Source organism: Vulpes lagopus, chromosome 10 (assembly GCF_018345385.1).
Source record: "Vulpes lagopus strain Blue_001 chromosome 10, ASM1834538v1, whole genome shotgun sequence".
NCBI classification, from domain to species: domain Eukaryota; kingdom Metazoa; phylum Chordata; class Mammalia; order Carnivora; family Canidae; genus Vulpes; species Vulpes lagopus.
Window position 1 is genome coordinate 22146262 of NC_054833.1, and position 24468 is coordinate 22170729.

General features: G+C 45.9%; 2 long non-coding RNA genes across 4 annotated transcripts; both read right to left on the bottom strand.

Annotated features, from left to right (window-relative positions):
• Positions 1–1608: 1608 nt before the first annotated feature.
• Positions 1609–13263, bottom strand: LOC121499268. 2 transcript variants are annotated; one of them, XR_005990077.1, is made up of 4 exons: positions 13205–13263; positions 13041–13122; positions 5938–6153; positions 1609–5211 (listed from the first exon to the last, which is right to left on the bottom strand). It is a non-coding gene; the product is annotated as an uncharacterized LOC121499268 (long non-coding RNA). The 2 variants fall into 2 exon arrangements; XR_005990076.1 differs by lacking the exon at positions 13205–13263 and having other exon boundaries at positions 13041–13167.
• Positions 13264–16226: 2963 nt separating this feature from the next.
• On the bottom strand, positions 16227–22265 carry LOC121499269. 2 transcript variants are annotated; one of them, XR_005990079.1, is made up of 3 exons: positions 22234–22265; positions 16465–16801; positions 16227–16273 (listed from the first exon to the last, which is right to left on the bottom strand). It is a non-coding gene; the product is annotated as an uncharacterized LOC121499269 (long non-coding RNA). The 2 variants fall into 2 exon arrangements; XR_005990078.1 differs by lacking the exon at positions 22234–22265 and adding an exon at positions 20926–21519.
• Between the last annotated feature and the right edge of the window lie 2203 nt (positions 22266–24468).

Here is a 24468-nt window from a genome sequence, read left to right on the forward strand (position 1 = left end):
TGTCCCCCGAGAACCACCGGGTCACTGGCCTCAAATAAGTCATCCGTGCAGGATGTTTTTAACAAGAGGGTCAGTTAGCAGCCACGAGGAGAGGCTAGGACTCCAATCAGCCCTTTTTTGGTGAGAAGATAGAGCCATTTCTCCTGAACATCTGGGCACCGCTGGTTGGGCTTCGACAACTAGAGCTTTCCTGGGTATGCATTTTTTTTTTCTTCTCTAAGTCCTATTCCCTATTTCAACACTTCAAATAAGTTCAAACGACCAAGCAACACTTGTATAGGAACTTTAGGACTCCGTCCATTTACTCTTATCCCAGAAGGTTACTCAGGTTGCCTCCTGACTCCGAGGATACAGTTCCCTCTTCCTCTGCAAAGCTGGTTGGTCGCGCACTGGCGATGAGCTGGATCCTCAGTGTTCTTACCTCCTCTGGGGCCTAGACTCCGGTCATCTTCTGTTCTCCTGTAATCTCCGACGTCTCTATCAGTCCTTTCATTTAAGCACATAAATACACTTAAATCTTGCCATTCTTTTTTTTTTTTTAATATTTTATTTATTTATTCATGAGGGACATAGAGAGAGAGGCAGAGACACAGGCAGAGGGAGAAGCAGGCTCCGTGCAGGGACCCTGATGTGGGACTCGATCCCAGGACCCCGGGATCATGCCCTGAACCAAAGGCAGATGCTCAACCACTGAGCCACCCAGGCGCCCTAAATCTTTCCATTCTTTAAAAAAAAAAAAAGGTACAGGGCATCTTCCTTCCTCCTGACACCTACCACCAGCTATTGTTCAATTTCTTCCTTTCCCTTTCTAACCATCCTTAAAAGGATGTCCATACTTACCACTTCAACTTCTTCACCCCCGAAGCTTCTGGTCCTCCCCGAGGCCAACAGGCTGCCAGAGCCAGAGGTGTTTTGCTCTAATTTGCAGTTTCTCAGCGACTGCCCCTCCCCAACTCACTTGCTCCAGAGTCCCCTGACGGTGTGACTGAGCTGCACCCCTTGGCCCGGACTTCACAGTTTTAGGAAGCTCTTGTCACTCCTGTTCCCCAACGTTTAAGAGCCACAGCTTATCCCTCAATGCTGGCCTCGTAGATGAGATACCCTTTGTTCCCATAACTGCACTTGGCCGCCTCTTTCAAAGGCAGAGCTGGGTCTGACTTGTAACAGAGATTCTTGTGATGTGAGATCATATACAATGGGACAGGCAGGAAAAAGAGAGAACACAAACACACCCTCTTTTTTTTTTTTTTGGCCTGGAGAAAAATTTTAAAGTTTGATTTCATTTCCTCATTCTTCTTTTCTTTCTTCTTTTTCTTTCTTTCTTTCTTTCTTTCTTTCTTTCTTTCTTTCTTTCTTTCTTCTTTCTTTCTTTCTTTCTTCTTTCTTCTCTTCCTTTCTCTCTTTCTTTCTTTCTTTCTTTCTTTCTTTCTTTCTTCTTTCTTTATTTTTCTTTCTTTCTAGTTACTTACAGTTGAAATGGAGATTGAGATTCATTTTGGCTTCTTCAGACTTTCCGAAGGCAGAAGTGGAGGAGATTTGAACCTCTGCCAAGCAAAACAGACCAGACTGACCCACCTAATTTGGCCTAATATATATATATTTTTAATGTTTTTCTGGCTATCGATTTATTCAACACAAAACAATCTCCAATTTTACTGAGGTGGCTGACCATGTCCACGACCAAATCCGCCTCTAAACTGGAACTCGGTTGCTGACCCAGCCCGGGCCTCAGCTTTCTTGTCGGCACCAGGGGGCACAGCGCTTCGTCTGTAGGTGTCTCTGTCAGCTTCCCCTTGTGTGAGTCTTGCAGATCGCTCTCCCTCCAGACCTTTGGGCCGTGGCCTGCCAGTCTCAGGTCAGCTGCGGCGCGGAGTGGCAGGCACAATCTCGGGGGGTAGGTGGAGGTAATCACGGAGATACTGGATACCCTCGTTGGTAAGGTACCAGCAGAAATGTCTCCAGGCTACCTGTTCCTTTACGTAGCCTCGGGATTTGAGAGACTGCGTGGCCCTCATGACGTGAAGGTTGGGCACAAAGGGAATAATGGTGCAAAGACGGAAGGAAGTAGGTTCGGGAAATCAACGTGTTTAACTCCTGCCCATCACTTCATGTGTGTGAGTGACGTTAAGTGGTTGGTACAGTTAGAAATCTGGTGTCTTGAAAAATCACAGCTTCCTTGAAAAGACAAGACTAGACTATTGTGTGTCGCCAAACCAATGTCCTTATCTCCTGGTTGAAAAGCGCTTCAATCCGTGGGTTGCAGATTGGTGGCTGATAGAGCCCAGGGATGCAGCTGTGCAGACGCAGAGGCTGACAGAGCCTGAGGTCAGCATCGGTAGGAAAACACAGATTCCTGGGCTCGCCCCCCTCTGGGAAGGAATGCTCGGCATCTCTGCAGGGCTGCCCTGTCCAGTCCGGGTCCCCTGGGACCCTGTGTGGGTTGGGCCCTGCGTGCAGGGCGTTGGTGGTTCTGGGCTGCTCCTCCTCCCCGCAAACAGCCTTTTCCAGCTCGTCTCCTTGTCACTCAGGCCCCAGGGCTGTCCCTGCAGCCTGGTGCCCTGGTGCCAGGAGAGGGAGGAAGACCTGCCACCTCGCAGCCCTGGAGGAGGAGGAGGACAGCTTCACACCAGCTCTCAAAGGCAGGCCCAGGCCCTCGGTTCCTTGGCACCCAGAGAAACCCGGGACACTCTGTCCCACGGCACCTATGTGGCCCAGGTGAAAACTCCGAAGCTCGTTGGGACACACTCACTCAAGGCCACGCAGAGGCCCCGTGTAGGTGACATTTTACTCCCCGTCAGCTTCCTGATGGGGCCACTCCACGGCTCAGAGGCCTAGTGTCCTTATTTTCTCTTTCTTGAAGCCGCTTGGTGCTGGAGAGCCAGGAGTAGAGCCGCCTTTGCAGTCGAGGGTGGCTGGAGGAAGAGCTTGGGAGGAAGACCACAGAGATCACACATGGTCGGCGGGAAATTTGCGGCTTGTCCCGTCCTTGGCAGGAAGGCAGGTGGCGGCGCCATCTGGGCAGCGAGGCGCCCTGTCCTCCGCGGGTCGGGCCATCAAGCCTGCGCCCCGCACTCGGCTCCCAGGGGGCTCTAGAGGGAGGCGGGGGAGGGCTGGCTTGATGCCACCTGCCTTAGGTCCTCTAAGAAAATCCGAACAATACTATAAGTGCACAGCTGGAGGAGGACAAGAGTTTTATAATTTTTTAAAAGGTCCCCCCCCAACGACTCCCACTTTCTATGCCCAAAGTGAAATTAAATATTCCCCCCCCAATAAAATCCATTAAGTTTGGAAGAATTCCCATTTCCCAGCAGTTATGGAGGGTTCTAGAGTCCTCTGTCCACATGTTTGAAAAGGCTGTGCCTCAAGGTCTGAGGACTGCAAACCGCGTTTTAACGGGCCCAACTTAACCTCACAATTACTTGGTTTGAAAAGAGACTTTATTACTTTCCCCCTTCTGAAAAATCCAGCATTCAGATTGGTAGACTGTCCCCTTTTTTAAAAAGTAGGATTTTAATCCTACTTAAAGGGTTCTAAGCCTCTTTCCCAGGAGACACAAATGCACGTCTCAGTAACCACCAAGTACAGGAGGTGGTTGGTGTTAACTGTCACCCTACAGAGAGAGCCTAATTTCAAAGCAATTGCAGAAAAAAAAAAAAAAAAAAAGGCCTGTATTTTCTTTACTTTGGCCTGTCATTGCCAAGGACACTAATTTTTAAAATCTAGAACAGCCAAACACTGCATGTTCCAAATCTGTTTATCTTTGAAGATATTGACGGAGCACACACATATTTTTTTATAAGAATGAGGGAGAAATTGAGATAAAAATATTTTGTGGGATGCTTTTGAAGACAACATGGGGAATATAACGGGGAATTTAAAAAGCAGATTACAAAATTGCATATACAGTTTAATGATTCCAATGCATCTCAAGTACACTCATGCCTGGGATAAAATGAGTGGAAAAAAAAATCAAAACAATAACTGTAGTCTTCTTTGAGTAGCACGATTATGACTGATTTGTTTCCTTTTTTATATTTTAAAAATTCTCTGTAATATGCATGTTAAATTTGTAATATAAAAAATAAAACCCAGGAAATGCCACACTCGTGTCATGTACAAGCTTTAGAGAGGGCAAATGAATCCAGGTTAAGCAATATTCCAGGACAGTTAGGTTAGGATTTCTTTTGTCCTTAATACCCATTGCTTCATTAATTTTCCTTGCCCTGTGAACTGACCTAATTCACACTCCAGCAGTGCCCCCCGCTTCTCGCTGTTTGCATGGGGCAGCAGGTCCGTGGCAGACATGAGGTTATTCAAGCTCCATAAACCCACAAATGAGCATGCCCCATTTGTAACTGCACAGATGTTAGACATGGTCCATTAAAAGAAGGGAGACAAGGAGACAATTCCATAGCAATTTAACCGAGGGAAGAATAAAGAAGGCGTAAAAAGCCATATGCTTCTCTAGAATAACAAAGAACATCTGTCTTTAAACTCACAAGGCTGGGCATGACATCTCTAGGAACCAAGCCCTTTGCCATCCTCTCTGGGACACACTTGTTTCTTGAAGCCAGACCCCCTCTTCCAGTGCTAGGCGAGGACTCCCTTTCTATGTCCACAGCTCTGGAAGAGATCTCTAGAATGGTCAGCCTTCCGGCTATTGGTGTGTGGTGGTGAGGTCACCCAGCCTTCTCGGGACAGTGCAGAGGTGTGACTGGCGGTGGGGGACACAAAGACTCAAGTACACGCTTGAGGGCAGGTATAGAGCCAAGAGGGTCCTAGGACAGCAGTTTGGATTTCTGAAATAAGTGACTGACTGAAAAACATGTGCTCAGCTGTTGCATGGGCGAGAGCCGTCTATAAGGGATGTTAAGTCTTTCTGCTGCCATCCATCACCTGTTCTCATTCTTCTTTACAGCTACACAGTTGACACTCACTGAGCTCTGATCTCTTACTCTGCATGAGAAATTTGCAGCTTATCACGTCATTAGCAGGAAGGAAGGGGGTGGTGCCATTTCTGAGGCGTATCTTCACCTGCTGGTCCAGGAGGTGACTCCTTTTGGCAAAGAGTATCTTCTCTCTCCTTCTTCTCCGCAAGGCCTCAGAGAAGAGACATAGTAAGTCTTGGCTACTGAGAGCACAGTGTCTTTCAAACTATGGCTTGAGACACATTAGTGGGTCAGGAAAATCATTTCATGGATTGGAACCAGCCTTTGAAAGGAAAAAGGAAGAAGGAGGAACAGAATGGAACAGGAATGACTTAAACTGGATTGAAAATATCAGAGTATATTGCATGCAGTGAGGGTGAATATGATTTCCTAGAAATTGTACAAAACTTTAGTTTCAGTGTTATATATGCATCTGCATATATCTGTGTGTGTGGTGTTTGCATACGTGGTTAGAAGGTGAGACATATTTAAGGATCGTGGCCAAATAAGTTTGGAAGACACTGATTTAGGTAGATGTTGCTTATATAGGGTTGTGGTACAAGAAAAAAATATATATATTTGGTCTATGTCCCTGGAGCACAGAGCTCTTGAGACCCCTGGAATTTCCTGAGTGATAAGAGTATAAGTTATCCATAACAAGTTCCTTAGACTTCACCTCATTTTATATTAATGAGGTGACTCCTGGTGGTGCTCCAGACAGCTTTGGGATGGAGGCGGGCAGCCAGAGGAACCAGCCATATGTTTAGAGGGTTGAAACTTTCATCTCTACCCTCTGACTTTGGGGAGAGAAGAAGGGCTACAGATTCTCAAACATGAATGGCCAGTGATTTCATGAATCATGCCTATGTAATGAAACATCCTGTAAACAATGGGGTTTGGGGAACTTCCAGGTGGGTGAACACACTGAGTCAAACTTCACGGCTTAAAATAACAATATCCAACAGCTATTTTATTACCTCTTACGATTCTGTGGATCTTTTGGGCTTACCTGGGTGGTTCGGCTGTGGATGCCATCTGTGGGGGCTGAAGTCATTTGGGGCCTCATCTGGGCTGGAACATCCAAGATTGGTCACTCACATGACAGGCAGTTGGTGCTAGCTATAGACTGGAAGCTCAGTTTGGGACACCACCGGAAGCACCTCAACATGGCTTCTGCATGTGGATTGGCTTCTCAGCAGGATAGCTAGATCTTAGGAGAGTGTATCTTGGAAGCAAGTATTGTGAGATGCAGGGAGAAGGTTCAAGGCCAGTTAAAACTCCATCCAAGGGAACAGCATTACTTCCCCTATATTTCACTAGTCAAAACAGGCACAGGGCCTTCAACCCACCCAAGGAAATAGGGAAAAAATCCTCAACTTCTGATGGAGCTCACATTGAAGAAGAGCATGTAAGATGAGAGATATTATTCTTACTGTCTTTGAAATGGAACCAAATTATTTATATCTAACTAGAGACCTTCCCAAAAGCTAGGTCAAGGCTAACAACTGAGGGGCAGCTCCCATCTCCTCCAGCTTCCTGAGGTAGAAGATCTAATGTAGGCACATTTGGCAGCTGGTGAATACTGGCATATTCCATCTTCTACCCCAACCCCAAACCTCACCTCTGGGCTGTGGAAGATCTATACTGGGTGGTGGGGCGGCCATCTGACAGCGCCAGTTCCTACCTTCCCCACACACAGCTCCTGCTTGGTAAGGATGGTGGTGCAGCTGGTAAAGAGTGAGTTCCCTACCTCCTCACCTCCCTGACTCCTCATCCAAAGCACAGACATTCTTCCCAGGAAAACGCTGGAGCGAGCCATAAGACTACCAAAGCTCTGATCCTGCCAAGGGGCTCTACTTTCACTGGATCAGACTGTGGAGCAATTTATGCCCCAAGTCATTAGTAAGAACAATGGAGCAATTAACCAGCAATTAGTGGAGGCTAACAACTGGGTATGCTACATATAGAAGCAGATGAGCCAGAAGCTTAATGAGGAGGTCATGGAAAGAGACAAAGAGAGTTCAGCTAAACCTGCAGTCTCCCCGGTGATCAGGAACTCTGTGTGTATGCCCAAGGCCGAGTCCTCCAAAGAGTAAGTAAAAGGAGACAGAAATTCTGAGCTACTGGCCCCCGGCTGAAAGAAGGGCAATGGATAAACTCACTGAACAGTGAAAGCAGTCTCTAAACCATATCCAGATCGAGTACAAATCATTGATTCAGGGGGCTTCCCTACAAGCTCTGCACAGTCATAGGCTCACTGATAACCTATGCTGACCCAGGGGGGACTGTAGGAAATCAGGCTTCAAGATAAAATTGATGGGAAAAAGCTTGAGCAGAGATGCCAGAGGCCGCACAGTAGAGGAAAAATAGATTTTGCTGAACTGGTCAAGTCAACTCACTAAGTAAACAACAGCAGCAACAGTCCTTAGAAGGGAGAAAAAAAACAGTATCCCTAGTTGCTACAATATATTATCTAAAATGTCCAGGTTTCAACAGAAAATATGAGGACATGCAAGGAAACAGGAAAGTGTGACCAAGCACAGGAGGAAAAGCAGGAAATAGAAACTACCTTTAAGGGAGCTAGATGTTGGACTTAGCAGACAAAAACGTGAAAGCAGCTTTTTTCAATATGTTCAAAGAACTAAAGGAGTCCATGTCTAAAGAAATAAAGGAAGGTGTAATGATGTCTCATCAAATATCAAATATAAAAGAGATATAAATTACAAAATAGGGCCAAATGGAAATTCTAGAGTCGAAAATGTAATATCTGAAGTGAAGATTTCAGTAGAGGGACTTAACCACAGATTTGCGCTGGGAGAAGGAGGAATAAGCAAACTGGAAGATAGATGGAGATTATGCAGTAGGAACAAAAGAGGAAAAAAGAAAAGAAAAATTGAGTCTTGGAGAAATGTGGGACATCTTTAAGCACATCAACATATATATGCTGTGTATACCAAAAGGAGAAGATAGTGAAAAGGGAACTGAAAAAGATATTAAAAGAAATAATGGCTGGAAACTTCAAAATTTGCTGAAAGGAATTAACCTCCACGTACAAGGGGCTCAATTAATTCTCAGTAGAATGAAAGCACAGAGCCACACCTAGACACATCACAGTCAGAATGCTGAAAGCCAACAATAGACACAATCTTAAAAGCCACAAGAGAAAAATGGCTCATCATATGCAAGGGAATGCTAATAAGATTGACTGAATCCTCAATAAACTGACTTCTCATCAGAAATAATGGAGGCCAAAGGCCATATTCACTTTGATAGAAAAATCAACCAGCCTCTGAATCAAGAAGCATATGATCAGCAAAACTATCTTTTAAAAATGAAGGTGAAATAAAGACATTCCCAGATAAACTAAAAACTGAGAAAATTCATTGCTTGGAAAAAGGAGAAAAAGTTGGAGGACATGTACATCCCTATTTCAAAACTATCTAAAAGCAGCAGTAATCAAAACGGTGTTGTACTGGCATAACAATAGACACATAGAAGAAGGGAATAGAATCAAGAGTCCAGATATAAACCCATATGTCAATGGTCAACTGATTTGTATCATTTTGGGTGCCAAGACTATTCAACAGGGACAGAATAGCTTTTTCAACAGGTGGCTCTGGGACAAGATAGCCACATGCCAAAGAATTAATTTGGGCCTTTACTTCACACCATATATAAAAGTCAAATTAAAACAGATCAAGAGACAAATGTAAGAGATAAAACTATAAAACTCTTCAAAGAAAACAGGAGTACATTTTATAAGCCTGGATTCGGCAATAGTTTCTTAGCTATGATACCAAAAGAACCATCAACAAAATTTTAGAAAGTAGATAAATTGGGGATCCCTGGGTGGCGCAGTGGTTTAGCGCCTGCCTTTGGCCCAGGGCGCGATCCTGGAGACCCGGGATCGAATCCCACGTCAGGCTCCCGGTGCATGGAGCCTGCTTCTCCCTCTGCCTGTGTCTCTGCCTCTCTCTCTCTCACTGTGTGCCTATCATAAATAAATAAAAATTAAAAAAAAAAATTTAGAAAGTAGATAAATTGAATTACATTAAAGTTGAAACCTTTTGTGTTCAATTAATACTATCAAGAAAGTGCAAAGACAACCCACAGAATGGAAAATACACTTGCAAATCATATACCTGACATAGCACTTGGATTATTGTAAGTAAAGAACTCCTAAGACTCAATAATAATAATTAATAATAATAATAATAATAATAATAACAAAACCCCCAAGTAATCCCATTAAAAATGGGCCAAGGATCTGAATAGAAAATTTTCCATGGAAAATATACAAGTGGCCAATAAGCATAAGCCATCCAGAAAATACAAATCATAACCACTATAATGAGATACCACTTCACAGGTATGGCTTTAATAAAAAAAGATGGATGATAATAAGTGTTGATGAGGATGTAGAGAATTTGAAACCCTCAGATATTATTGATGGGAACATAAAATGGTATAGCTGCTTTGGAAAGCAGCCTGGAAATTACTCAACAGTTTCTGCATATAGTCACCACAAAGATCCGTAATTTGCTCCTATGTATATACCCAAGAGAAGTGAAAACATCATGTCCACACAAAAACTTGTACACAAATGTTCACAGTAATATTATTCATAAAGTCAGAAAATCCAAACAACCCAAATGTCCATCATCTACTAAATAAAGGAAATGTGGTATACCAATGCACTGAAATATTATTTGGCCATAAAAGGGAATGAAGTACTGATACATGGAAAAATCTTGAAAATATTATGCTAAGTGACAGAAGGCGGACACCAAAGGCCACATGGCATATAACACCATTGATATCATGTGTCCAGAATAGGCAAATTAGTAGATGCTTAGGGTTGGGGAGATGGATGTTGAGTACGGAGTTTGTTTTTGAAATGATGAAAATATTCTAAAATCACATTATGGTAGTGTTTGCACAGCTCCATGGATATACTAACAACCACTGAAATCGAAATGAGTATGTTTTATGGTATATAAAATGTGTCTCAATTAATATATCTATATTAGTTATATATGGCTCAGGATCTCTCATGAGATCAGTCATGGTTTTGGCCTGGGCTGCAGTCATCTGAATGCTTGACTGGGGCTGGAGGATCTGACTCCAAGTTAGATGCTTGCAGAAGTTTTGGTTGGCTGCCAGCAGAAGGCTTCGGTTCTTTACTTCTTGCCAGGTGGCCCTGTCCCTACAGCTGCCTAAATGTCACAAAGGGATAGCTGGCTTCCCCCAAAGTGAGTTGTTCAAAAGAGCAAGGTGGAAAAAAGGTACAATGCCTCTTATAACCTTGTCTTAAATGTCACACACTGCCATTTTATCAAAATCCTATTGGTTATACCAGGGCATGAAACCAAGAAGAAAAAATCTTTGGGGGCCCTCTTGGAGACTGGCTCCCACATGTGGGGTTAAATTCTTATTGCTTTCTTCGTGACTTCAGCTTCTCCAGCTCATTAGCCGTAACTAGTACTCAACACTGCCCTAATGAAACACACTCGGTATCCTGTGATCCCTGAGGCCTGAGAAAGGGCACTTCAAGTTTCTGCTGGAGATCCAAATAAACACACACACACACATGCTCACACCACACACACACATGCACATACCACACATGTACATACACACATGCTCATACCATGCAATGTGCATACATAAACATATCAACATAAATATAAATACATGTTACTTTTCAAAAAGTCTATACGTTTTTCAGCATAGAATTGTTTTGTCTTCATCTGTTTTTTTCTTTTTCATCTTATTATCATTTATCATTATATTTACATGGAAAAAATATATATGAATCCCTAAGAAATGCCTTTGCTTGCTGCAACCCTTTGGTTAGGAATGTATAAACTCTGGTCCCTCATTCTGAGAAATAATGAAAAAAAAACAAATGAAACCCTGACCCTGAGATCCCTGTGATGGCTCTCAAATCAATATACCTGCTTGGCATCTGCTTGTGTCAAGCTAGTTGACATTCTTTGCTGTTTACCCATTAATACTTTCCTAAGTACCTCAATTAGGGTGTTTGAAGAAGATGGGAGATCTTGTGATAATCCCCAAGAGCTCATCCATACACAGGCTTTCTCCCATGTTTTATAAGGAAATGTTCAAGGTTGAGTGGTCTTCACACTCACCCCGCATAAAAGCATTTTTGCCCTCATGAGGATTGTCTTGTCTATCCCCCAAAGCAAGTCAAAATAAATCAAGTGCTTTCTAGCTGGCAAAGGGAAGAAACACAGTAGTGCCCAATTCTGCTCTCACTGGTGTTTAAATTTGAGGAGATTACTTAAACCTCTCTGTTCCTCATCTGTAAAATGGGAATTACAAAACCTGTCTCATAGGATCCTCATAAGAATTAAATTAGTTAAAATAGCTGAAGCTCTTAGAACAGTTTCTAGCACAATCGCATATACTACATGTTAGCTCTCAATATGAATAGTCTTCCACAAGGTTTTTCAAGCTGAAGAATAAGCAGTTGGTTAATAATAAATAGACCAATAACAGTGGGTGCTGAAATGCAGCACTTTTGTCAGAATACAGACTTCATCTTAGAGGTGGTTGCAATGACAGGTGTGTCCCCGGGTGTTAGCTTGGGGTCAGCAACAGAAGAAGGGGGATAGGTTATGTCTTGTGTTCTGTGGAGTCATTAGTACCACTCAGGGAGGTAGGTGACAACTTTCCCCTAAATTCATTTGGATGGGAACCTCCAAAATAATGCGCCTGTCTACTTCAGTACTGAATTCCACGCAGAAGTATTTGGGCTAAATGATGTCTGTGCATACACACTTCTTTGTCCTGGAATAAATTTCATCTCCACTGAATTCAAGTAAACAATTTTTGTGGCCTAGTCACTCTGGGGAGACAGGAATCGTAAAGCCTTGACCCCCAGGCTTAAGTTTACAAAGGAATACATGGAGATGAGGCGGGGAAAGCACAGCACAATACAGAATACATGACAAGTACAAAGTGATATGGGCCATAAAGGGAGAGGATTTACACCTGGGTGAAGACATGCCAGGGGGAAGACTGGGAAATCGGATGACCCAACAAAGGAGGGATTTCTTCCTTTGAGAAGTCTTCTCTGGGGGATCCCTGGGTGGCACAGCGGTTTAGCGCCTGCCTTCGGCCCAGGGCGTGATCCTGGAGACCCGGGATCGAATCCCATGTCGGGCTCTCTGCTTCTCCCTCTGCCTATGTCTCTGCCTCTCTCTCTCTCTCTCTCTCTCTCTCTGACTATCATAAATAAATAAATAAAAATCTTTAAAAAAAAAGATTGCAAAATGTATTTAAAAAAAAAAAGAGAAGTCTTCTCTGGACAGGCAGAAGCAGAGCATCTTAAACATGCAGAGGAAGTAAGGGGCAAGAAGATGGGCAAGAAAATCTCAACCATTCCTCCACGGAGGGTCTGGAATGGTCGTCCTAGATTTTATGTAACCACCTCTACATTTGACCTTCTGCTAAATGTATTAAATGGAATAGTCAAGAAAGCAAACTACGATTCGATGGAACAATGCCTTTTAACAGAAATTGAGTTCCACCTGCCAAACTTTTGGTCCTGTAGTAGGGTAAAATGAAGAAAATTTTACACATTCAAGCTCTAAAAACAAATACTTCTCAAATATCCTTCATCATCAAGCAATGGGACGATGTACTTCACAAAAAGTTAGAAGTAAACCAAGAAAGAAGACAAGAAGACCCAAGATATGGGAAACATGGAATTTAACAAATAAGGCAGGTGGAGGGTATTTCCAGGATGAGGGTGAAGCAAGGTTCCAGAAGGTCAGCCATGGGCCACAGAGAGACACCAACCCAGACTGGGATGCTCAGAAGACTGCAGAAGATCTCTTTCTCAAGAAGCTGAAATTATTAGAATGCTCAGTGCTTCCTAATATTGAGGGGAGAGGAATATTCCTGGTTTCTGGTTTAGGCATGTAAAGAGCTTATAAGTATCCATCCCCTCTTAACAAACAAATAAAAAGTCAAGCAAACTGAAAAATCAACAACTCTCATTAGAACCATTAGAGAAATAAGGTCATGGAACAGACTGCGCCCTGGAACTGGAGAAACAGACAGATGAAGAGAATTCCAACTTACCACAGCAGAAACCCATGAAAGGAAACCTCTGTGGGAACCAGTGCCAGGATGCAGAAACCCTCCTGGAATACAGAAATATGAACTGTAATTGACAATTACTTCAGGCTCAGTGTGGTCAGCTCTTGAGATATAAGAACTCCAGGGTCCCCCTACTTTTGTTTTACCTTTAGGAAGTCAATCAGATTCCCACAGCAAATATCAGAGAAAAATTCCTTCCTGCTTCCTGCAAAGGGAGGGGCAAGGAAACAATGTTGAATGCAACAGAGCACTCTGTTCTTAACAAGGTCTGCCCTCAGAAGAAACTAGTTAACTAGAGCCTAATCTGTTGGGATATTATCAGAGCTTAATTGACTTGAGAGAAAGGAAATACCCAATTTGAGCCCACTTTTGCCATCCTGTTTCATTTAAGGGAGGAAAGAAAAAAGTAGGAAACGCTTCTGAAGTTCACAGTGCAGGGGCATAGTCTCACTAAAAGACTTTTACCTGGTATATCATGTCCAGGTATCAAGAAAAAAAATTATAAGACATATTCGAAAAGACGGAGAAAGCATCCAAACCAGATATGGCAGGGCTGTTAGAATTTTCAGAACTGAAAATTTTAACAGGCGCAGGGCTCTCATAGAGAAAACAAACAGCATGTGAAAACAGGTAAGTAATGTAAGCAGAGATGGAAATCTTAAGAAAGACCCCCAGGAGAAATGCTAAAGATCAAAAGCACCGTAACAAAAGTGAAGAATGCCTTTGATGGGCTTACTAGTAGACTGAACATAGCTGAGTAAAGAATCTCTGATCTTGAAAGACATCTCAATAGAAAACTCCAAAACTGAAAATCAAAGGGAACAAAGGAAAAACAAGAAAAGAATAGAATGGCCAAGGACTGTGGGACAACTACAGGAGGTGGAACATGTGCATAATGGAAACATCTTAATGAGAAGAGAGAAAGAAACAGAAGAAACATTTGACATGATAATGACTGAAAATTTCTCTAAATTAATGTCAGACACCAAGCCAAGATCTAGAAAGTTCAAAGAACACCAAGAAGGATAAATGCTTTTATATATATATATATATATATATATATATATATATCCTCTTAAGTGTATCATTTTTAAATAGAGAAAATCAAAGATAAAGAAAAAAAAATCCCAAAACAAATCATAGGGAAAAAACACCTTATCTATGGAGGAACAGAGACAAAAATGGCATCTGACTTCTCAGAAACCCTGCAGTTGAGAAGAGAGTGGAGCGAAATGTTTAAAATGTTGAGAGGGAAAAAAACCCATACCAACCAACAATTCTGCAACTTGCAAAATTATCCTTCAAAAATGAAGGCGAAATAAAGATTTTCTCAGGCAAACAAAACTTGAGGGATTTTTTTTTCCCCAGTAGACCTGCCTTGTTAGAAATGTTAAAATAACTTCTTTAGGGAGAAGGAAAATGCTATAGGACAGAAACTCAGATCTACATAAAGAAAGGAAGAGCACTGAAGAAGGAATAAGTGAAGGTAAAATTAAATATTTTATTTTTCTTATTATTGATATAACAGATAACAATTGATTCGAAATAACAGCAACCATGTATTTGACAATGTATGCTTCTGCATATGTCATATATATATATATATGCTTACATAGAAGCCTATGTAAGGCTTCTATATAAGTTACATGAATGGCAGCGATGATACAGGGGCCTGGGGGGGGGGCTGGAATTGGAATTACTTTGTTATTATAAGTTACCTACACTACCTGTGAAGCAATACAATGTTATTTGAAAGTGGACTTGTACTAACTATAAATGTATATTGCAAACTGGGCAACCACTAAGAAAAATATTTTGAAAAACTATAACTGATATGCCAAGAAAGGAGAGAAAATAGAATTATATAAAATGCTCAGTTAAAACCATGAGAAGCAGAAAAAGAATGGAAGACAAAAATAGAGGTAACAAACACGTAGACATTAATCCACTATATCAACAATCAGTTTGAACATCAGTGACCTAAATGCAACAATTAAAAGACAGAGATCATCAGGGCAGGTCAAGAAGATATGACCCTGCTCTACGTTGTCTACAAGAGACCCACTTGAAATATAGACACATGTAGATTGAGTAAATAGATGGAGAAAAAATATACCATATTAATCAAAAGAAAGCAGGAGTAGCTACACTAATTTCGGGCAGAGCAGATCCCAAAGCAAGGAACATTATCAGGGAATAAAGAAGGTCATTATATAATGACAAAAGGTCAGTTCTTCAGGAAGACATAGCGATCCTTAACATGTATGCTCCTAACAAAAGAGCATCAAAAACAGGTGCGGCAAAAACCGGGAGAATTGCAAGGCTAGAGAACCCACTATCATAGTTGGAATTGTGCTTCCATAGCGTAGTGGTTATCATGCTGACCTCACTGTCATAGCTGGAGACTTCTACAACCTCTGTCAGAAATGGTCAGATACAGGAGGCAGAAATTCAGTAAGGATGCAGTTGAACTCAAGACTTCATCTCCCACAGAACTCAACACTGGGAAAAAACCAAATCATCCCACTTAAAAATGGGCAGAAGACCTGAACAGACATTTCTCCAAAAGAAGACATCCAGATGGCCAACAGACGCATGAAAAGACTCCAACATCACTGATTATCAGGGAAATGCAAATCAAAACCACAACGAGATATTACCTCATACCTGTCAGAATGACTAAAATCAACAACACGAGACATGGCAGCTGTTGGTGAGGATGTGGAGAGCTGTTGGTGGGAATGCAAACTGGTGCAGCCATTGCGGAAAACAATTCGGAGCCTCCTAAAAAATTAAAAGTAGAATTACCGTATGACCCAATAATTGCTCTACTGGGAATTTATCTAAAGAGTATGAAAACACTAGTTCATACTAGTGTTCATACTAGTTCATACCATCCAACATAGCTGATCTAGGCGGTATAATGCTGAGTGAAATAGGTCAGTTAGAGGATGAAAAACATCGTATGGTTTTACTTGGATGTGGAATTTAAGAAATAAATAAAGAACAAAGATAAAAGAGACAAACCAAAAAACAGACTCTTAACTATAGAGAACACATAGATGGTTACCAGAGGGGAGCGGGTGGCGGGGGAGGGTGACATAGGTGAAGGGGATTAAGAGTGCACTTACCACGATGAGCACTGAGTAATGTTTGAGTCGCTGAATCACTATATTGCACACCTGAAACTAATATAACACCGCATCTTAACTGTACTGAAATTGAAAAAAAAAAAATTAGCAATTAACAAAAAAAGTCCACATCGCCCAGCCTTCCATGCAGCAAATTGTGGCCACATATCCAAGTTGTGGCAAAAGGGATTGAAACCAAATTAGTATTTGTCGGTTTACAGGCATCCTTAGGAGACAGCCGTTTTATGCCTTTGGGACTTCTTTCCTCCCCTTACCTTCCTTCTGTCCCCGGGATGCAGATCTGGTGGCTGGGGTTGGAGCTTCCGTCTTGGCTCATGAGGTAACTGTGGGTATGGCGGCGGCCACGTGGATAAAGGAACAGATGGCAGCGGCCTGGTCTCTGGCTGATGCTGTGCAAGTTTACCTCTAGGCTTGCACAGGAAAACAGACAGGCTCGCTTAAGCCTCCGTCACTTGGGGAGTTTGGTCATGCATGGCAGAAATAAGTACATCTAAGTAACACCAAACCGATGAAAAAATAGATGCAAGAGTTGGACTGCGGCCAGCATGTCAAGGCTTAAGTTAAAGCTGGATCAGAAAAGGTGGCTTTGACCTGCAACAAAAGATCCAGTACCCTCTAAGTCTAGGTCTTGAGTTAATATGCTCGAATTAGCTGTGTAGCCAGCCACAGGTTTCTGTGTGCGTATCCGTCACCCGTGGCCTTGTTGGACCACACGTTCCGATTCAGTAGGTATGGGGTGGGCCGCACGGCTCTGCTCTCTAGTAAGCTGCCAGGTGCTGACGCTGCTGCTCCAAGGACCACACTCTGGGTTCCATTTCACACCCCACTGCTGGTCCTCAGCCTGTCCTGGGCCTGGAATCTCAGTGAAGGATTTAGTAAGAGGTAGAGAGAAGGCAACCTCAGACATTTGCTCTCAAACCCGACTGCGCAGTTGAACGCTGCGGAGCTTCAAACATGCGCATGTCTGCCTCCCACTCAGATGGGGCTCTGGGTGTGACTGGGAACAGGAAGGTTTAAAAGCTTCCCTGATGATCCTAAGGGGGAGCCCAGACTGGAACCCGCCACCCTAGAGGGCGAACATTCTGGTGGAAGTTCTTACTTATGGGTTGAGGCAAGAACCCAGAGAAAAGAAGGGTCCCTCCTACCCTCCAAGCTGGGACTGGGGTAAGATGAGTGAGGCATCAGCACTGGGCGTTAAGGTAAATGGGGGGAGGGGTTGGAAACACCCCAAAATTCGTAATTAGGATAAATATTTTAGAGGCGCCTGGGTGGCTCAGTCAATTGAGCTTCCAACTCTTGATTTTGGCTCAGGTTGTCATCTCGGGGTCATGGGATGGGAGCCTCATGTTGGACACCATACTGAGGATGGTGTTGGCTTGGGATTCTCTCTCGATCTCTCTCTCTTTCCCTCTGCCCCTCCCCTGTTCACTCTGTCTGTCTCAAAAAAAATGAAATTTTAAGGGAGATATTTTAACACATTTTTTAAAAATCCACATTAACACAAGGAAAACCACAATGAATAAAATACCAAAATTTTAAGTAATGAGGGGATCTTTAACCGCGCTGTGCGGAGCCACATGGGAGCTCGAGGCAGAAGCACCGCAGTTATCCCATCTCTAGGCCACACGCACCCACTCCTAACCCCTGGGGCTAAGCAGCCCAGCCAAGGACTGCTCAAGAGGGGCTGCTCCCCCAGTTTGTGAGCCACCTGCCCCCCTCTCCCCTGGTCTTGGGAAAAGTTGTGGGCAGGTCAACCTTTGCCCTCCCATGGTTCTGAAATGGGTGGAAGCAGTTCTTTAAAGAAGCTAACCAAGGCCGTATGGGGACCAGCAGCAGGCATTTATGGAGTTCCCAGGGCCCCACGAATATTAACTCGTTTAGTCTTCACATGGATCTTAGGAGGTAAGTGCTATTGTCCCTATTTACAGGAGAGGAAACTGAGGCACAGAGGTTCAATGAATTTGTCCCAGGTCGCACAGCGAGCACAGAAGCTGAGTTGTGAAGGAAGCTCAGGCGGCCTGGCCCTAGTCCCTGCTCAGGACTGCCAGCTTTCCCACTGCCACCCCGGTCCCCTGGTCCCCCCAACCCCATCCCATCCATGGCCCACGCGGGGGAGGCCCTGGGGAGAGCCCACAGGGCCCTAGGGCGAGTCCACGGTGCCCTCGAAGACACCTCGCCAGCCACCCGCTGAGCGACCCAACGCCCCGAAACAGCCTCCGCGACAGAAGGAGCACACGGGGGGAGCGTACTGTGAGCACTGTGCATCCTCGGGTCTTTATTACATTTCGGGGGATTAGGTTGGAAGGTACAGGGAAGGCAGGGGTGTGTCCTCGGCTGCCTGTCGCAGCCCTGGAGCGGCGGGAAGACATCGGGGGCCTGGGCAGGGGCTGGGCAGGTGCCGTGCCAGGGCTGCAGGGTCTGGGCAGTGGCCTGGGCAGGGGGCTGGGCAGGGGGCTGAGCAGGGGCTGGACAGGGGGCTGGGCAGGGGCTGGACAGGGGGCTGAGCAGGGGACTGGGCAGGGGGCTGGGCAGGGGGCTGAGCAGGGGACTGGGCAGGGGGCTGGGCAGGGGGCTGGGCAGGGGACTGGGCAGGGGGCTGGGCAGGGAGCTGGGCAGGGGCCTGGGCAGGGGGCTGGGCAGGGGGCTGGGCAGGGGGCTGGGCAGGGGCCTGGGCAGGGAGCTGGGCAGGGGCCTGGGCAGGGGGCTGGGCAGGTGGCTGGGCAGGTGGCTGGGCAGGGTCTGGGCAGGGGCCTGGGCAGGAAGCTGGGCAGGTACCGCGCCAGGGCCGCGGACCGGAGTGGGGGGGGTGCGGGCAGGGGCAGGTGCAGCGCCGGGGCCCAGGCGGAGCCCGGGGCGTCACGGGGCGGCACCCCTGTCCCAGTCCTTCTCGGGGTCGTAGGGCCGCCAGCAGCTGGCGGGGAAGATGTGCCTGTTCTCGTACCAGCTGCGCAGCACCACCTTGCCCGCCGCCGCCCGCGCTCCCGGAGCAGGTGCAGGGCGCGGCCCGCCTGGCACAGCGCGCCCTTGTACTGGGCCTTGGCCTCCTGCTCCCGCCCGAGCCACCTGCGTCGGCAAAGGGCCAAGGTGACGCCGGCGGCTGCTCGGAGCGGCGCGTTCTGGTGGGACGTGGAGGCCTCGGCCGCGGGGGGCGGGGGGCGGGGCGCTCACCCCACCTGCGCCCTTGGCCTGCGGCCCGTGCCGCCCACACACTCACCTGTGCGGTTGCACCCGATTGAAACGTGCACACGCTGGACGCCGCGAGGCTGGCTGCGACGGCTGGGCCCGCAGAGGGGACTCCGCTGCCGGGGTGCCCCGCCAAGCCCCGGGCACCCAAGGGCGCAGGCCTGCGGCGGGGGGCTCGGGTTGGGGGGCGTGCAGCCCGGGACAGCGGAGTCTGGAGGCCGGGTGTGTGCAGGCCCTGGAGGGGCAGGCCCCTGTCGCCTCCATCGGGCTCGCTCTTCTGGGGGGTGCCAGCCAGCACCAGGACCAGGGTCAGACAGAGGCGACCTTTAGCCCTCTCCCGGAGGGTGGCACCGTGGACCCCCGCCAGTGAGGCGGGCCCAGCTGGCTACCGGCCCCTAGGAACACGTTCTGCTGGGGGTACAGGCTGGCTCGGCCTCCCCCCAGGCCCAGGCGGGCAGCCGAGTGGGCACCACAGGGCAGGAGGCCGGGGAGACCCAAGCCCAAAGCTGCCTTCTCGGAGTTTCAGCCAAGCAGAGCGAGGCCTCCCCGGGGCCTATGGGACCCCACTGGAGCCCGCCCTCCTCCCTGGGGGCCAGCCTCCACCTGCCTGATGCACCGCAGCCCGGTCATCCTCTGGACCCTCACCGGGTAAGCCCCAGACAGGGTCGCATCCAGCCAGCCCCGCCCTCTCAGACGCCTCCACTCGGGCCTCCAGAAGGCAGCGCGGGTCAGCAAGCTCTCCTAAATCCTCGGCCACCTCTGGGAGCCTTCCCTGTTGCCTCCTTGCCTCGCCCTGGAAGGCTGCTGTACCCCAGGACCATTAATTGCCCCCCACAGCTCCCTCTGACATCCCCATCATCCCAAAGTCTAAAAGGGAGAGGTCTTCGCAGTTTCACAAGCATTTCTTCTTCTTCTTCTTCTTCTTCTTCTCCTTCTTCTCCTTCTTCTCCTTCTCCTCCTCCTTCTCCTTCTCCTCCTCCTTCTCCTTCTCCTCCTCCTTCTCCTTCTCCTTCTCCTTCTCCTTCTCCTTCTCCTTCTCCTTCTCCTTCTCCTTCTCCTTCTCCTTCTCCTTCTCCTTCTCCTTCTCCTTCTCCTTCTCCTTCTCCTTCTTCTTCTTCTTCTTCTTCTTCTTCTTCTTTTAAGCTCCCAGCTGCCTCAGAGCTCCTGTGACCCAGTGATACTACCCCGGCTGTTGCTGTCATCTCTGGAATTCCCCGCGCTCCTGAACCCTTGAGGATTAGCACCTGGCTCCCCTGCCTTCACCCTCCAGCCTGCGCCCATCATAATCCCGGGCGGCATCAGCAGAGCCTCCCTAACCCCCACACCTCCCCGCTGCCTGACCCCTTCCTTTGCCACGCCCTGGTTATCCTACCAGCAAGTGGCCCGTCTCCCCAGTGTGAACTCGGTCAACCGCCTCTACCTTCAAATTATTAGCCCTGGTACCCCAACCCCGACTGTCCTCTGATCCAAAGACCCGGCACCTCTCCCTTATCGCCACGCCCTCCTCCTGTGCCTCCTCCTCCCTTACCCACCAGCGGCTGCACAGATTCTCAGTCTCTGCTCCTCTCCTTCCCGTTTTTCTTGCCTGGAAAAGCTCTATCCTGTCTCCTCGACTCCTACACCCAGGCAGCTGGAGAGCATCGCTCGGCTGCCTCGCTTTGAGTTCATGACCTCAAACCTCCGCGGGGGACTCAGCGGTGTCTGGTAATTCTATCTTGCTCTCCCAGAGGAGGGTTTCGTGTTTCCTCCTGTATCTCTAACACCTCTCCGCCTCCTACCCCCCGCCCCCCCAGGTGGGCCCGTACACATTCATGGGCATGCCACCGGACACAGTTCTCTCTTCTGACTCAAACACAGCGATTCTTGGATAACTGAATCCTCCCCCCTCTCAAAGTTCATAACACGAAAACCGTATCCAGGCTGGTTAGATCCCCTCAAATACGGGTTCTGTGAGAAAGGGCTTCCAAACCCAAGTAACGATGGGAAATTCTGAGTTAAAGACGTTCAAGAGTCTCTTTACTGTAAGTCTCTAATGGGTTTCTGCTGGGACCCCCCAAGCGTGGTATAGTATTTCATATTTCCCCAAAGTTTTGGATTCCTCAACATTTCTTCCTCCGCAGAGTATCTGTTCACATTTCTCACAACCGGTGCTTCATGGGCGGGCATTTAGAAGAACTGGCTGTGAACTACATGCCAGCCTTTCAGCTCGTCCTCCTAAAAGCAGTGATGCCTCTGAGCACAACCTCAAGAAGGAACCTCTTATTTTACCATAGTCAGATACGGCACCTACGTGCCAAGAAGAAAATATTGTGGCGTTACCACTCATCGAATGGGCCAAACAAGAAATCTCGGTGATCTCTGAGACTACTGTCCTTCACACATAGCTAATTAAAAAAAAACAAAAAAACAAAAACTTGCATATATTTTCCTTTTCTCTCCTTTCCTACCAGTGCAGGATTTGTGCAGATGCAAGAATTGTGCTTTTTCTTTCCCACCTAAAGCCTCCTCGTAGGTGCCGTATCCTCGACACATTCTCATTCTTGTCTACCTTCCATACCCCATCCAGTGATCCTCATAAGAAATAAAAATAAACCTGATAATGTCACTCCCTTTCTTGAAAATCTCCTCCGACTCTCTCTTTTAAGATAAAAGTGGAATGTTGAATTTTTCCTACCAGGTCCCGAATCCCCAAATCCACTCACGCATTTCCCAACACTCCACACCATGCAGCAGCCACCCAGGAATGTTCAGTGTTCCTGAGCACATGATGCCTTTTCATAAACTAGTTCCTTCGGACGTACCCTTCCCAGAACCCTGCTCTCCACGGTGCCCGCCCTCACCGTCAGCTTCAAGGTCAACTCCTACAGAAAACCTCCCGCAGCCTCCACGCAGATACACAAAGTTACCCCTACCTTCTTCTCTCCAGACTCCCTGTATGATTCCCTTTATTAGATAAAGCATAAATCAGATTGCTTGACCACCTCCTTTTTCAATGAGATAATCCAACCAGCCACATCTTAATCCAATCAAATATAATATGGCCACATCAACTATAACTGCCCTTTCCCCAATCTAATCAGAAGCCAAATGTCAACGTAGTCCCCAAACTTCATCATTCCTATTCCTATTATCTAGCATCCATCCTCTTAACTCAATCACGGTCTTCAAATACCAAAGCCAGCCAGCCTCCAGAATTAAATAGGTTAGTCTGAAATTCTTCCAAAGGCTAAGAAAAACAAATAACAGAAGGAAGCAGATTTATCCTTAGAATCTGAAATCCTGATTTTAAGAATTTCTCCCACAGGCTCCAAGATGAGACCCACCTGTGGCCTCAATTCTCAATGAAAAGTACTGCTGCAGGCTCCGAGCTACTGTCTCAGAGCTACTGTCTCAACCCTTTTAAACGGTATCAGCAACAACAACAATAGATGGCATCGGCTCCGGCTCCAAGGAATCGGAAATACTGATTCAATATGCGAATTTAATTTAGAGGAAATGTCATTTCCTTCCAAATTAGCTACCAGGTAAAACATACGCAAGCAAACCGGCAATTTTTTAAAATCCCACAAAACTCAAAACCTACAGCTTAAATTATTTTAACAGAAAAAGTGACTCCATTGCCATTGCAAACAAAAAAGAAACGGATCAAAAAAGAAAACTTTTTTCAGGCCAACCACTCCTGCCTCCCCCCCCCCCCCCCCCCCCCCCAGGGCTCAGCGGTTGAGCATCAGCCTTCTGCTCAGGGTGTGATCCTGGGGTTCCCACAGGGAGCCTGCTTCTCCCTCTGCCTGTGTCTCTGCCTCTCTCTCTGTGTCTGATGAATAAATAAGATCTTTAAAAAAAGAAAAAAAGTGTCTACCAACATTTGCTTGGGAGAAATCCAGTATTTGGGGACCTTTCAAAGTGGAGGGAAAACATATTCAGAGACAGAGAAGGGCAAAATGTACTGGAAGGAAAAAGCTTAGATAAACATGACTGCAATAGATGTTCACTAAAAAAAAAAGAAAAGAAAGAAAGATGTCACAGATTTCAAAATAAATTCTGCACCATAGATGTCTCTGAGTTTTGTGGAACCTAAATGTGTCCCTTAGTTTTTATCAGAGTGATACATATTCATGGTTTAAAAAGAGAAGTAATACTGAGAGGGTTATTTTAATAAACAAACCAAAATAAAACAAAAGTAAATCAAGCAGTTCCCGGTTTGGTGGCTCTTTTCTCTAGAGGCAGCTCCTTTCAATCCTGTTGGAAGTTTCTTCCCACAATTACTTCCTTATTCTTCAGTAATTCTTATTTTGCTCTTTTGTGGCTAATCAATTTTTACTTTATCTAGTATTGACTTCTTATGGTGGATGAAGATTTAGTTTTTCCCTACAGTAAATTGAAATATCTGGCCAAGGGGCGCCAGGGTGGCTTAGTCGGTTAAGCATCAGGCTTCCGCTTGGGTCATGATCCTGGGGTCCTGGGGTTGAGCCCCGCTTCAGGCTCCCTGCTCAGCGGGGGTTGGCTTCTCCCTCTGCCTCTGCCCCTCCCCCCTGCTCATTCTCTTTTTCTCTTAAATAAATAAAATCTTAAAAAAAAAAGAGAGAGAAATATCTGGCCAAGTCATATGAGGAAGAAGGCACTACGGATGTTGTATTTAAACTAGAATTTTAAAAATGGAATGAACTATATAGTTGCAAAAATCTCAAGCAAAATTGAATCCAGCAGTTTATGGACATATACATATGAAAGTCGGCTTTATTCAAAGAGAGCTCAACACTAAGGTATGTACCTGTGTAATTTGCCACATTAATAACATCTCAGATCCCTGCAGATAAAACTAAAAAAAAAAAAAAAAAAAAAAATTGGGAAACTAGACCTAGATGGGAATTTCCTTAACTTGATCAAAGGTATGTTTAAGAAACCTATGGCAAATGTCATAGGTAATAAAGACTTTACGTTTTTTTACAGTTTTTTAAAAAAGATTTTATTTGAGAAAGAGAGCAGAAGCTGGAGGGAGGCGCAGAGGGAGAGGTGGAAGAATAAGCAGAGCCTCGCTGAGTGGGGAGCCCCACATGGGGCTGATCCCAGGGCCC